The sequence below is a fragment of the Somniosus microcephalus genome, chromosome 4, assembly GCF_052327205.1.
Source record: "Somniosus microcephalus isolate GS21.2 chromosome 4, FLI_Smic_1.0, whole genome shotgun sequence".
Classification (NCBI taxonomy): domain Eukaryota; kingdom Metazoa; phylum Chordata; class Chondrichthyes; order Squaliformes; family Somniosidae; genus Somniosus; species Somniosus microcephalus.
In genome coordinates this window covers 307372491-307386030 of record NC_140990.1, presented here as the reverse complement: position 1 = coordinate 307386030, position 13540 = coordinate 307372491, and the positions used below count along the sequence as shown (strand labels likewise).

The window sequence follows — 13540 nt, the reverse complement described above, 5'->3', positions numbered from 1 at the left end:
CTGCTATTACATCTTTTATAACAGATTCTAGCATTTTCCCCACTACCGATGTCAGGCTTACTGGTCTACAATTCCCCGCTTTTTCTCTACCACCTTTTTTGAATAGTGGGGTAACATTAGCTACCCTCCAATCTATGGGTACTGTTCCAGAGTCTATCGAGTTCTGGAAGATGACCAGCAATGCATCTACTATTTCTAGGGCCACTTCCTTAAGTACCCTGGGATGTAGATTATCAGGCCCTGGGGATTTATCGGCCTTCAGTCCCATCAATTTTCCTAACACCATTTCCCTACAAATACTGATTTCTTTCAGTTCCACCCTTTCATCAGGCCCTATGTTCCCCAGCATCTCTGGGAGGTTATTTGTGTCCTCCTTTGTGAAGACAGAACCAAAGTATGAATTTAGTTGGTCTGCCATTTCTTTGTTCCCCATTATAAATTCCCCTGATTCTGACTGCAAGGGACCTACGCTTGACTTCACCAATCTTTTTCTCTTCACATATCTATAAAAACTTACTCTCATGTTCTATTTTCCCTTTCTTAATTAATCCTTGTCCTCCTTTGTTGAATCCTAAACTGCTCCCAATCCTCAGGATTATTGCTTTTTCTGGCCAATTTATATGTCGTCTCCTTGGACCTTATGCTATCTCTAATTTCCCTTGTTAGCCACGGTTGAGTCACCTTTTTTGTTTTATTTTTATGCCAAACTGGGATGGACAAATTCTGTAGCTCACCCATTCGGTCTTTGAATGTTTGCCATTGCCTATCCACCGTCAACCCTTTGAGCGCCATTCCCCACTCAATCCTACCCAACTCGCTCCTCAGACCATTGTAGTTTCCTTTATTTAAATTGAGGAGCCTAGTCTCTGAGTCAACTACTTCATTCTCCATCTTAATGAAGAATTCGATCATATTATGATTACATAATACCCAGTCTAAGATGGCCTGATCCCTGGTTGGTTCCTCGACATATTGGTCCAGGAAACCATCCCGTAAACACTCCAGGAATTCCTCCTCCACAGTATTGTTACTAATTTGGTTGGCCCAATCTATATGTAGATTAAAGTCACCCATGATGACTGCTGTGCCCTTATTGCATGCTTCTTTAATTTCCCTTTTCATGCCATCCCCAACCTCCGCCTTACTGTTGGGAGGTCTATATACCACTCCCACTAATGTTTTTTCCCCCTTAGTATTTCTCAATTCTACCCATACAGATTCCACATCATCAGAGCTAATTTACTGTGGCTATGTTTGATTTAAACTGTTGATTTCTCTGACTGCCACTTTTGTTTTTCTCCTTCCTATCTTTTGCTTTTATCCCTGTTTCCCTTTCCTCTGTCTCCCTGCTCAGGTTCCCAACCCCCTGCCATTTTAGTTTAAACCCCCCTCCTGAACAGTGCTAGCAAACCTCCCCGCAAGGATATTTGTCCCGCTCTGGTTCAGGTGCAACCCGTCCGACTTGTACAAGTCCCACCTTCCCCAGAAGCAGGCCCAGTGATCCAGGAAACTAAAGTCCTCCCTCCCGCATGAACTCTTTAGCCACGCATTCATCTGCTCTATCCTCCTATTCCTATACTCACTAGCACGTGGCACCGGGAGTAATCCAGAGATTACAACCTTTGAGGTCCTGCTCTTTAATCTGCTACCTAGCTCCCTAAATTCTTGCTGCAGGACCTCATCCCTCTTCCTACCCATGTCATTGGTCCCAATGTGAACCATGACCTCTGACTGTTCACCCTCCCCCTTCAGAATGCCCTGCAGCCGTTCAGTGACATCCTTGACCCTGGCACCAGGGAGGCAACAAACCATCCTGGAGTCATGTTTACGGCCACAGAAACACCTATCTGTTCCCCTTACGATAGAATCCCCTGCCACTATTGCTCTCCCACTCTTTTTCCTCCCTTCCTGAGCAGCAGAAGCACCCCTGGTGCCGGGAAGTTGGCTGCTGCTGCCTTCCTCTGGTAAGTCATCCCCCTCAACAGTATCCAAATCGGTATACCTGTTTGAGAGGGGGATGGCCACAGGGGTCCCCTGCACTACCTGCCTGCCTCTACTGCTCTGCCTGATGGTCACCCATTTCCCTTCTGCCTGTGCAGCCCATCAAACGTGTTATCCACGACCCTCTCAGCATCGTGAATGCTCCAAAGCCCATCCATCCGCAGCTCCAGCGCCGCAATACGGTCCGCTGGTAGCCGCAGCTGGATGCATTTCTGGCACACGTGGTCATCAAGGACACCGGCAGTGTCCCTGAATTCCCACATAGAGCAAGAGGAGCATAACACGGGGCTGGGCTCTCCTGGCATGACTTACCCTTTAATTAATTTAAATTAATTCACCATCACCAATTAAAGATAAACTCTAAGGCGCTTGTATGGTTTACCAACAGTCCCCGCTACACCAGAAAAGACCTTAGCAACTATAAACCACAAAGTTAAAGTTTAAAAAAGAGAAATACTCACCAACCAATCACTTACCTGCTCCCTGGTGACATCACACTCTGATTACTTTTTACCTCTCTCCCCGCTGCCGAGTTGGTAAGCCTCGCTGCTCCCTGGAACTGGTCGGGCCTCGGTGCTCGCGCCGGTTTTTATACCGGGCTCCTCCTTGCCTCGCTGCTCCCTGGAACTGGTCGGGCCTCGCTGCTCACGCCGGTTTTTATACCAGGCTCCTCCTCGCCTCGCTGCTCCCTGGAACTGGTCGGGCCTCAGTGCTCGCGCCGGTTTTTATACCGGGCTCCTCCTCGCCGCTCCCTGGAACTCATCGGCATGTAATGACCATTTCAGGGTTTGTTTTGTAGCATTCTCTCTCCTCGAGGGCAACTTAGTGTTAAACTTAAGTCAATTCCTTCGTCATTCAACAGAACAGAATATTCTGTTTTGTTCCAAAATGACAATTTAAAAAAAACGTCTCATCTGCTAATGGTAATAATGCTCACTCTGAGGTACATTCTGGCTTAAATTATTTTTAAACTGTCAGGATGCAACAATCCTTTTTTTTCCATAGGTTATTAGAATAACTTTGGATTGACAAAGTGCATTTGTTTTGTTTACAATTGATATTGCCCACAACCCAGTGTGAAACTGAGCCATACAGAAAATGCAAGTGTACAGATACTGGGGAGGACAGCATGGGGCTTGGCTGTAATGCCCCCACAGATGAATAGTTTGCCAACTCTTAGGGGGGAATGTTACAAGTCCACACTTGCCCAACATTCACCCACAACCAACAGTCAGAAAATCATGAGCTGTGTGTGCCTGAATTTCCGATATGTACTACCCAGAGAGCAAGGTTTCCCACTGGGAGCTTGGACTCATAAGATTACCCCCCTTAACAACCAAGGCTCGCACATGAAGAATAGTCACTTAGATAAGATACCAGAAGGTAGCTGGCACTAAATGAGGTACATCGCAAGATTCAGATCTTCAACAACAACAAAAACTTGTATTTATATAGCGTAGTAAAGCGTCCCAAGGTGCTTCACAGAAGTGTTATAAAACAAAATGTGACACCGAGTCACATAAGGAGAAATTAGGGCAGGTGACCAAAAGCTTGGTCAAAGAGGTAGGTTTTAAGGAGAGTCTTAAAGGAGGAAAGAGGTAGAGAGGCAGATAGGTTTAGGCAGGGAATTCCAGAGCTTAGGGCCTTGGCAGCTGAAGGCACGGCCATCAATTGTTGAGCGATTAAAATCAGGGATGCTCAAGAAGCCAGAATTAGAGGAGTGCAGATATCTCGGTTGGGGGGGCGGTGAGAGGGGTTGTGGGGCTGGAGGAGATTAGAGATGGGAAGGGGCGAGGCCATAGAGGGATTTGAAAACAAGGATGAGAATGTTTTAATCAAGGCGTTGCTTAACCAGGAGCCAAGGTAGGTCAGCGAGCAACAGTGGAGAAAACTTGGGGGGGGAATCACATTGTCATTACACTTAATACATTTCTTTCCATCTGTACTATACAGCGATGCACAGGTAGGAAGGTCTACACACCTATCAAAGTAAAGATGTCTCATTGGAAGTGCAGGCCGACACTCCAATGGTTCAGGTGGATTTAACATCCTGTGGAACTATTTGAAGAGCAGGCAGTACTCCTGCCCTAGCCAACATTTCTCCATCGACCAACACAACCAAAAAAATAGATCAAACGGACACTCATCTCATCGTCAATTGTAGGGGTCTGCTGTATGTCAACAGGCATTTTAACACACAGCATGACCCCACAATAACATATAACAAACAATGCATTTAAATTAATTCTTCCAACACTTTGAGGTGCAATTTCAGCCTTAGATATGTACTGTCCTCACAAACCTAATAGACGATCCTATGTGAAGAAATACTGGGAATTTGGCTGCATTTCCCAGTAGTAATGCTCGTTGCAACAACTCAAGGCTTTATGGACAGAATCCTTACACACTCAGTCCAGATCCCTTACATCCACCCGCTTACACAATGGCTCCGGTCAATAGCCAGCTCAGGTTACCCATTTTATTTATAATCCAATTGAATACACCAATGGAAAAATTAGACTTGGGAGGTAAAGTTTCTGCAAAGAAACTCCCTTCCTTTTAAAGCCGACGACCGCGCTCTCCGTGGCGTCTGGACACCAGAGAGATGAGCTTTCCCCCCCTACTTTAAAACAAAAAGCCCCGATTATGAAGGGGAGCCGCTGTCAAAGCGGGAGGGAGCCGACTGGCTGAGCCCAGCCCCCGGGGCTGATCGCGTCCTTCAGCCGCCATGGGTCGGTCCGAACCCTGCATCAGATTCCCGAGTCGCTGCTCCTCTGACACAGCCCGCATGTACAGCACCGTTGTCGCTTTCCGTGAACAAGAATCATTTTTTTTGTCAATTTCAATCCCCCACACAGATAGAAAACAAAAGCTTGAGCTCAAAGGGTCAGCTCAATTCGACAGCTCATCACTGCACCGTGGGATGGGACATCAATGCAAACAGAAAATGGACAGCAATTTACGCATAGCAATATTTTTTTAGGAAGAAAAAGAAAAGGGTTTTCTTTTTACCTGTTCGCTGGATAGTAGGAGGGTCAGAGACAAACTTTAGATGATGTTATCCCGACTCTGGTTGAAAAGACAGCAGTGAATGGGCTCCCTGTTCTACACATGGGCTCCAAACAGATCAGGTGTCTGATCGAGATCCCTCCACGCCTTTGGGGCGGGGTTAATTCGTATTACATCATCTAAAACTGGCTTTCCGGAGGAAAGAGTGACAGGTAAATATCGTTATCCGTCATCAAACTTTATACCGGAAACTTGAGATTCCAGTGAATTTCAGTAAGTCTGAGATATTACCCCACCTATTGGACCCGACCGTACAACATGTTTTTGTTCTATTTTAGGCACCAGCCTTGGCTATGTGGTAGCACTCTCGCCTCTGGGCCAGGATGTCGCGGATTCAATTCAATTCAAATCGCTTTATTGGCATGACAGTTACATCTTATGTTGCCAAAGCATCGAAAAACATTCATGTTTGTACACAAAAATACAGAACTATCCATACAGTGTATAAACAGATATATCCCTGAGTGTATAAATATACATTCATATAATTTATATATACTCTTTTCTTATATTTAGTGGTTGTCCCTCTGTTTATGGCAAGCTGTAACATAGTGTTACTAGAGTCCACTAGAGTTACTTGAGCACTTAATCTAGGCTAACACTGCAGTGTAGTACCGAGGGAGTGCTACACTCTCAGAGGTGCTCCTCTAAACAAGGACCCCTCTGCTTTCTCAGGTAGATGTAAAAAAAGTCCTGTACCACTGTCCAATATTTATCCCTCAACCAACATCACTAAAACAGATTATCCAGTCATTATCTCATTGCAGTTTGTTAGACGTCGCTGTGTCCAGATTGTCTGCCCCATTTACCTACCAAACAATGACTACACTTCAAGAGGAATTTATTGGCTGTAAAATGCTTCAGGGCAGATTGAGGACATGAAAGGTGCTATATAAATGCAAGTTCTCTATTCTGACGGTGCTGACTTATGCTTGTGCAATTCCACAGGCAGTGGCTGCCCTCTAGCACCTTGCTCGTGTTTATTCTTCATGTGAAAACCAGCCTGCGCAAGTGTTATCAGACTAGTCAACTGTGGGGAGTCTCAGTCTGAAACTGAACTCATCTGATGTCTACACAAACATGTACATTTTCAACAATGAGTGGGAACCTTAAACATTCATTCCCTCCACCACTGGCGCACCGTGACTGCAGTGTGTACCATCTGCAAGATGCACTACAGCAACCTCCCAAACCAGCGACCTCTACCACATCGAAGGACAAGGGCAGCAGGGGCATGAGAACAGCACCACCTCCAAGTTCCCCGCCAAGTCACACAGCATCCTGACTTGAAAATATGTCGCCGTTCCTTCACAGTCGCTGGATCAAAATCCTGGAACTCCCTCCCTAACAGCACTGTGGGAGTACCTTCACCGCACGGACTGCAGCGGTTCAAGAAGGAGGCTCACCACCACCTCCTCAAGGGCAATTAGGGATGGGCAATAAATGCTGGCCTTGCTAACAACACCCACATCACAAGAATGAATTTTTTAAAAAACCTCGCTATTTTTCCCTTCTCCACCTGAGGACATTTATATTAGTTTTGATGCTAGAAAATATTTTTGTTCCGAGAACTAAAATTGCAAAAATGAAATCGCATTGAACAAGTTTGTAATAAAAACAGAAATTGCTGGAAACAATCAGCTTCTGTGGCGAGAGAGACAGTGTTAACGTTTCAGGTCGATGACTTTTCATCAGAACATATTTGTGTTGTGATAGCCGTATCGTTCACTCAATCTGCTGTGAGTAAACCTGCCCCAAAACCAACGTGGAACTGCCAATATTACAACCTTAGAATCATAGAATGATACAGCACAGAAGGAGGCCATTCGGCCCATCGTGCCTGTGCCGGCTCTTTGGTAGACCTATCCAATTAATCCCACTCTCCTGCTCTTTCCCCATAGCCCTATAAATTTTTCCCTTCAAGTATTTATCCAATTCTCTTTTGAATGTTACTATTGAATCAGCTACCATCACTCTTTCAGGCAGTGCATTCCAGATCACAACAACTCGCTGTGGACCTTGTCCCTGGTAAAAATCTAATTCACACACTTATTTTATTAAAGGTAAATTTGAGTTTTCCATTCCCTCCTTCAGTTGGAAAGAAAGGACTGTCTGGCCCATAGATGTCTCCATGGTCGTGGACAGTGATGCATTGTGCTTAGTCAACCAGAGAGTGACTAGTCCTGATATGGTACTTCTGCTTCATTGTATAATGTTAGGATCAAAGAGTTTTATGCAATGACACAATTAAGTGGTCTTCATTGAAATGAGTAAGAAACTAGCCCCACATCCCAACCACATAGGTAAAACAGTTTAACATCTGCATTTTCTGCGTGGTTTTTAAAAGACAGTTAAAATATAAAACCTTGAAACTATTAATTATATTGCTGCATATTTCTCTGCCTCAAAATTCTTAGCAATGCGTATCTACGTACGTGTGAATTTTAAGGCAGTTACCTTTAGAAAGGAACAAATCATAATGTTTGATTAATGCAATGGGATATACGCCAGGTCTTCATGCTCCCCGCTCTTTGTTAAAGTGAAATAGTCTACTACTCTGATCCAATGGCTTAGCCAAAAGTTGGCAAAACAAGTTTAGATATCAATTACATGCTTTTGAATTTAGGTCATTCAAATAAGAGGGCATCACTGTACCTCTGGAGCTACCAGGTATCCGGGGAAGCCAGTACGTTTGGGTGATACTTCAATCTTTTTCACTGAACTTCTACTTGCCATTTGCCCAAGAGGAGAATAAAACAGCAGCTTTTTTAAAAAAAAGATAAATACTTATAGATTCAGTGTATTTGAAATATTTAATGGTTACCAAAACTGGAATTAAAGTTTTTGAGTCAGATATATCTCCTTATGCATCATTTACTGTCAGCTAACTTTTTGATTTAACTTTTTAATATTCCCTACAATCACAATGCATCATATCACTGTATTATTTTGCTTGGATTATGCCGTCGGAAGAACGGTTGATAATCTTCTGCACAAGGGCTTGCAATTTCACAGGACTGAAAGTCAAAATTGACAGTTCATGCATGTGAAATACAATGTTTTGTGTCTTTTTTCATTGGTTGAGTTGGACAATAAAGTTGGAGATATACCATTTCTTTATATCAAAGCTAAATACACATTGCTGTAGTAGGAACTTGGTAGAAGCTTGCATATAACAGGGATTTGGATACAACAACCTACTTTATATAACATCATTAATGTCGCAAAATGTCCGAGAGGATGAATGGATGTCAAGCCGTAAGAGACTAATTAGGAGAGGTGACTGAAAGCATCCTCAAAAGGTTTTGAGGGGACTCTTAAAGACATAGAGAGAAGCAAGGCAGAGGGTTATATATTAGAGTTGCATACAAGTGAACTTCAATGCAACAGTTATTGGTTAGCTCAACTCTTGAAATTACTTAAAGAGCTGATTAAAGAGCCACACAGAAAATGGAATAAATAGGAAGGGAACAATCTCTCCCAGGAGAGGGAGTAGTGGTTTATTGTCTGTAGTACTGGTGACATTTTAAGATGGAAATGTCAACTACTGAGTGGCCAGAAAGGCCATTTACATTGTCACTGGTCTTTATCTTAGTTTGCTTCTTTATGGGTTTTGGAAAACAAGAGGTATGAAACATACCTTGGAGTTCAGTCCAGAATCCCAGTGAGGGTAGGGCTCCATTTCTGTACAGGAATAAAAGCAATGCCCAAGATTTTATCTCCAGCTATCTGCTTCCATTAGCTTTGCTCCTGCTAGTGTGATAAGGAGCCAGCATTGCCCGTTTGGATGCAGCTGCCAAGATGCCACCATTTCTGTGGGTCCTGGCAAACTCACCTGGGAATAACTGTGGTAACCTGCCTTCTGAGGGTCTGGATCAGCAATGGGGAAGATGCCAAGCTATGTTACCTGATGCTAGGACACCAGCGCATCTACCATGCAGCATGTGGCCTGACACTTGACTGCACCCCCACCAGCAGGACAGACCCACCAGAGGTGGCGGCACAGTGGTGTACAGTCGGGAAGGAGTGCTCCTGGGAGTCCTCAACTCCAGACCTCATGAAGTCTCATGGCTTCAGGTCAAGCATGGGCAAGGCAAACTCCTGCTGATTACCACCTATTGCCCTCCCACAGCTGATGAATCAGTACTCCTTCATGTTCAACACCACTTGGAAGAAGCACTGAGAGTAGCAAGGGCACAGAATTTACTCTGGGTGGGGGACTTCAATGTCCATCACCAAGAATGGCTCGGTAGCACTACTACTGACTGAGCTGGCCGAGTCCTGAAGTACATAGCCGCCAGTCCGGGCCTGCAACAGGTGGCGAGAGAACCAACATGAGGGAAAAACCTACTTGACCTCATCCTCACCAATCTACCTGTCGCAGATGCATCTGCCCATGACAGCATTGGTAGCAATGACCAATCATTGTGGAGACAAAGTCCCATCTTCACACTGAGGACACCCTCCATCATGTTGTGTGGCACTACCACCGTGCTAAATGGGATAGATTCAGAACAGATCTAGCAGCTCAAAACTGGGCATCCATGAGGCGCTGTGGGCCATCAGCAGCAGCAGAATTGTATTCAACCACAATCTCTAACTTCATGGCCCGGCATATTCCTCACTCTACCATTACCATCAGGCCAGGGGAGCAACCCTGGTTCAATAAGGAGTGTATAAGAGCATGCCAGAAGCAGCACCAGGCATACCTAAAAAAGCAGTGCGAAACTGTGGAAGCTGCAACACAGCATGCTATAGACAGGGCTAAGCGATCCCACAACCAACGGATCAGATCAAAGCTCTGCAGTCCTGCCACATCTAGTCGTGAATGGTGGTGGACCATTAAACAACCAACGGGAGGAGGAGACTCCATGAATATCCCCATCCTCAATGATGGTGGAGCCCAGCACGTGAGTGCAAAAGGCAAAGCTGAAGCATTTGCAACCATCTTCAGCCAGTGGATGATCCATATCCGCCTCCTCTTGAGGTCCCCACCACCACAGAAGCCAGTCTTCAGCCAATTCGATTCACTCCACGTGATATCAAGAAACGGATGAGCGCACTGGATACAGCAAAGGCTATGGGCCCCGACAGCATCCCGGCTATCGTGCTGAAGACTTGTGCTGCAGAACTAGCCACGCCTCTAGCCAAGCTGTTCCAGTACAGCTACAACACTGGCATCTATCCGACAATGTGAAAAACTGCCCAGGTATGTCCTGTCCACAAAAAGCAGGACAAATCCAACCCGGCAAATTACCGCCCCATCAGTCTACTCAATCATCAGCAAAGTGATGGAAGGTGACGTCAACAGAGCTATCAAGCAGCACTTACTCACTAATAACCTGCTCACTTATGCCCAGTTTGGATTCCGCCAGAACCCTTGGCTCCAGACCTCATTACAGCCTTGGTCCAAACATGGACAAAGGAGCTGAATTCCAGAGGTGAGGTGAGAGTGACTGTCTTTGACATCAAGACAGCATTTGATCAAGTGTGGCATCAAGGAGCCCTAGTAAAACTGAAGTCAATGGGAATCGGGGGGAAAACTCTCCACTGGCTGGAGTCATACCTAGCACAAAGGAAGATGGTTGTGGTGGTTGGAGGTCAATCATCACAGCCCCAAGACATCTCGGCAGGAGTTCTTCAGGGCAGTGTTCTAGGCCCAACCATCTTCAGCTGCTTCATCAATGGCCTTCCCTCCATCATAAGGTCAGAAGTGGGGATGTTCGCTGATGACTGCACAGCGTTCAGTGCCATTCACAACTCCTCAGATAATGAAGCAATCCATGCCCCCATGCAACAAGACCTGGAATACATTCAGGCTTGGGCTGATAAGTGGAAGGTAACATTCGCGCCACACAACTGCCAGGCAATGACTATCTCCAAAGAGCGAGTGTCTAACCACCGCCCCTTGACATTCAATGGCATTACCATCGCCGAAACCCCCACCATCAATATCCTGGGGGTCACCATTGACCAGAAACATAACTGGACCAGCCACATAAATACTGTGGCAACAAGAGCAGGTCAGAGGCTGGGTATTCTTCGGTGAATGTCTCACCTCCTGACTCCCCAAAGCCTTTCCACCATCTACAAGGCACAAGTCAGGAGTGTGATGGAATACTCTCCACTTGCCTGGATGAGTGCAGCTGCAACAACACTCAAGAAGCTCGACACCATTCAAGACAAAGCAGCTTGCTTGATTGGCACCCCATCCACCACCTTAAACATTCACTCCCTCCACCACCGGCATACCATGCCTGCAGTATGTACCATCTACAAGATGCACTGCAGCAACTCACCAAGGCTTCTTCGGCAGCACCTCCCAAACCCTCGACCTCTTCCACCTAGAAGGACAAGGACAGCAGGCGCACGGGAACACCATCACCTCCAAGCTCATCTCCAAGTCACACACCATCCTGATTTGAAAGTATACCGTCGATCCTTCATCGTCACTGGGTCAACATCCTGGACCTCTCTCCCTAACAGCACTGTGGGAGTACCTTCACCTCATGGACTATGGCAGTTCTAGAATGCGGCTCACCACCACCTTCTCAAGGGAAATTAGGGATGGGCAATAAATGTTGGGCTTGCCAACAACGCCCACATCCCATGAACGAATAAAAAAAAAGTATGTAACTGTGTGAGTTACTGTAGAGTGGCATAGAGGTAAACTCTTCCACCCCCACCCCCACTTTAGTAAAAGAAAAGACTTGCACTTATATAGCGCCTTTCACGACCACCGGACGTCTCAAACACTTTACAGCCAATTAAGTACTTTTGAAGTGGGATCACTGTTGTAATCATCTATGGAGCACCACCTCACTTCAGCAGTCATCAAAGAGGATGCCAAGTGCTGGGCCTCACCATCACTTGTCTGCCGTCTCCTGCCTGCACCTACCAGTCCTTTTCCCCTTAAACCGGCCCACCACTTCAGCCTTGGCAAAGACTACTGATGTCTTTCAATGTTCGGCAAAAGCTTTCTAAATTTTTGTCCTTCTCTCTGTGACACTCCCTTTTAATTGTTTCCATCCCTTTAAATTGAATTTACACCTAATTTTCCTCTCCTACCAGTGCGCTCATCATTCGGCTCACCTGAGTTCGCAACTGGAGTTGTGAATGATCATGCAAATGAGCTCGACCAGAAAATTGAATGCTATTAGCACTTGGGATTGCGGTGGGTCTTAAGGCATTGCAAACACAATTAGAACTGTTTTATATCTGAAGACAAAAGTTGCCGCCAATGTTTTTAATGAAAGGCATTCGCAGATTTCCCATGGTGTTGCTCATGGGAAGTTGGGTCATACATTATTTTCTAAGGACAGGGGCATTAGACAATATATTATTGTGCTGCCAATGTAAAATGCCAAAATCTAATTTATGTTAAGCAAACAGAGGATGTGCTCAATTAAAGTTAAAGCTTTGCTTTAGTGAGGGAAAACGGCAGATTGAAAGCTTCTTGCAAAACTTTGGATGCAGTTCAGAACAAAGTGTGATTACTAAGTTCAGTTAGAATCAACAAATGTTCTGCCTCCTGTGTCACAAAGGCATTTATCATTGCTGGGGAATTTCTCTGTACATTGCAACTGATTGTCTTTCTTTCTCTGTTTTTTTAAAGTGTAACAATGGAATTTGCAAATTGACAGGTATAATCAACACAATGCACACACGCATATATATTATGTACACACATGGACACACACAAACACACATATACATACACGCATGCTAACAAATTTCCATTTGTGCTGCTCATGGTGAGTATGCGGATGCCCCATTTTGTAAGGACATGAGCATTTTACTGTGTTGGGAGCTGCAGTCCCTTGGAACCGAGGATGACTTGCTTCCACATTAATCACCATGTATTGTTCTTCTGGTAAGTGTAGGTGTGTTTCCCTTTAAAGCCACAAATCCAACTGCAGATTTATGGGGGGTGGTCAGGTCATATTCACTATACAGGACAGGCTACTAGTGTGATCCCTGCCACACAGGCGGAGCCAATTGCTGCTGTACAGCCAAGCTCAATGGCCCAATACAACTCCAAGCGATACCCGAGGACAGCATAAGAGCAGCACAGCTCAGATTGGCTTTATGGAAGGCAATGCAATGCCTGCAAATAGCAGAGCAACTTCAGGCCTTGCAAGATTGCACATGTGCAGGCTGGAAAAGAGCAGACCCCTGTCCCTACCTGAACTGGGAAAGTTGGACTGGAAAAGCTGAATGTCCACACAAAATGTATTGCAACTGTTCCTTTTCATATGTCATGCATGAGGTCATTTGGGTTTCAGTTTTCATAGAAAAACAGACTGAATTGCAGAATTCGATCCCAAAACACCAATAAAAATCTTGAAATCCAATGTAAAAATAAAAGAATTTAACATTCACTTGCCTTGAAGCAGTGGTCTGGTTTTTCAGTTGTGCGTTGTTTTTTGAGTTGTCACCTTTTTTTGGAAGCTGTTTGTCAGTCTTTCTG

The 13540-nt window shown here is 45.1% G+C and overlaps 1 protein-coding gene across 2 annotated transcripts in view; it reads right to left on the bottom strand.

The window, feature by feature from the left end:
- The window catches only part of lypd6 (LY6/PLAUR domain containing 6), a 340290-nt gene extending 335087 nt beyond the window's left edge, over window positions 1–5203 (bottom strand). Inside the window, exon 1 of one of the 2 annotated variants that reach the window (XM_085986694.1) lies at window positions 5014–5203. The gene's annotated coding sequence lies outside the window, so the exon portion shown is untranslated. The remainder of the gene's footprint in view (window positions 1–5013) is intronic. The other variant, XM_085986699.1, reaches the window with a different exon arrangement.
- Window positions 5204–13540: the final 8337 nt, after the last annotated feature.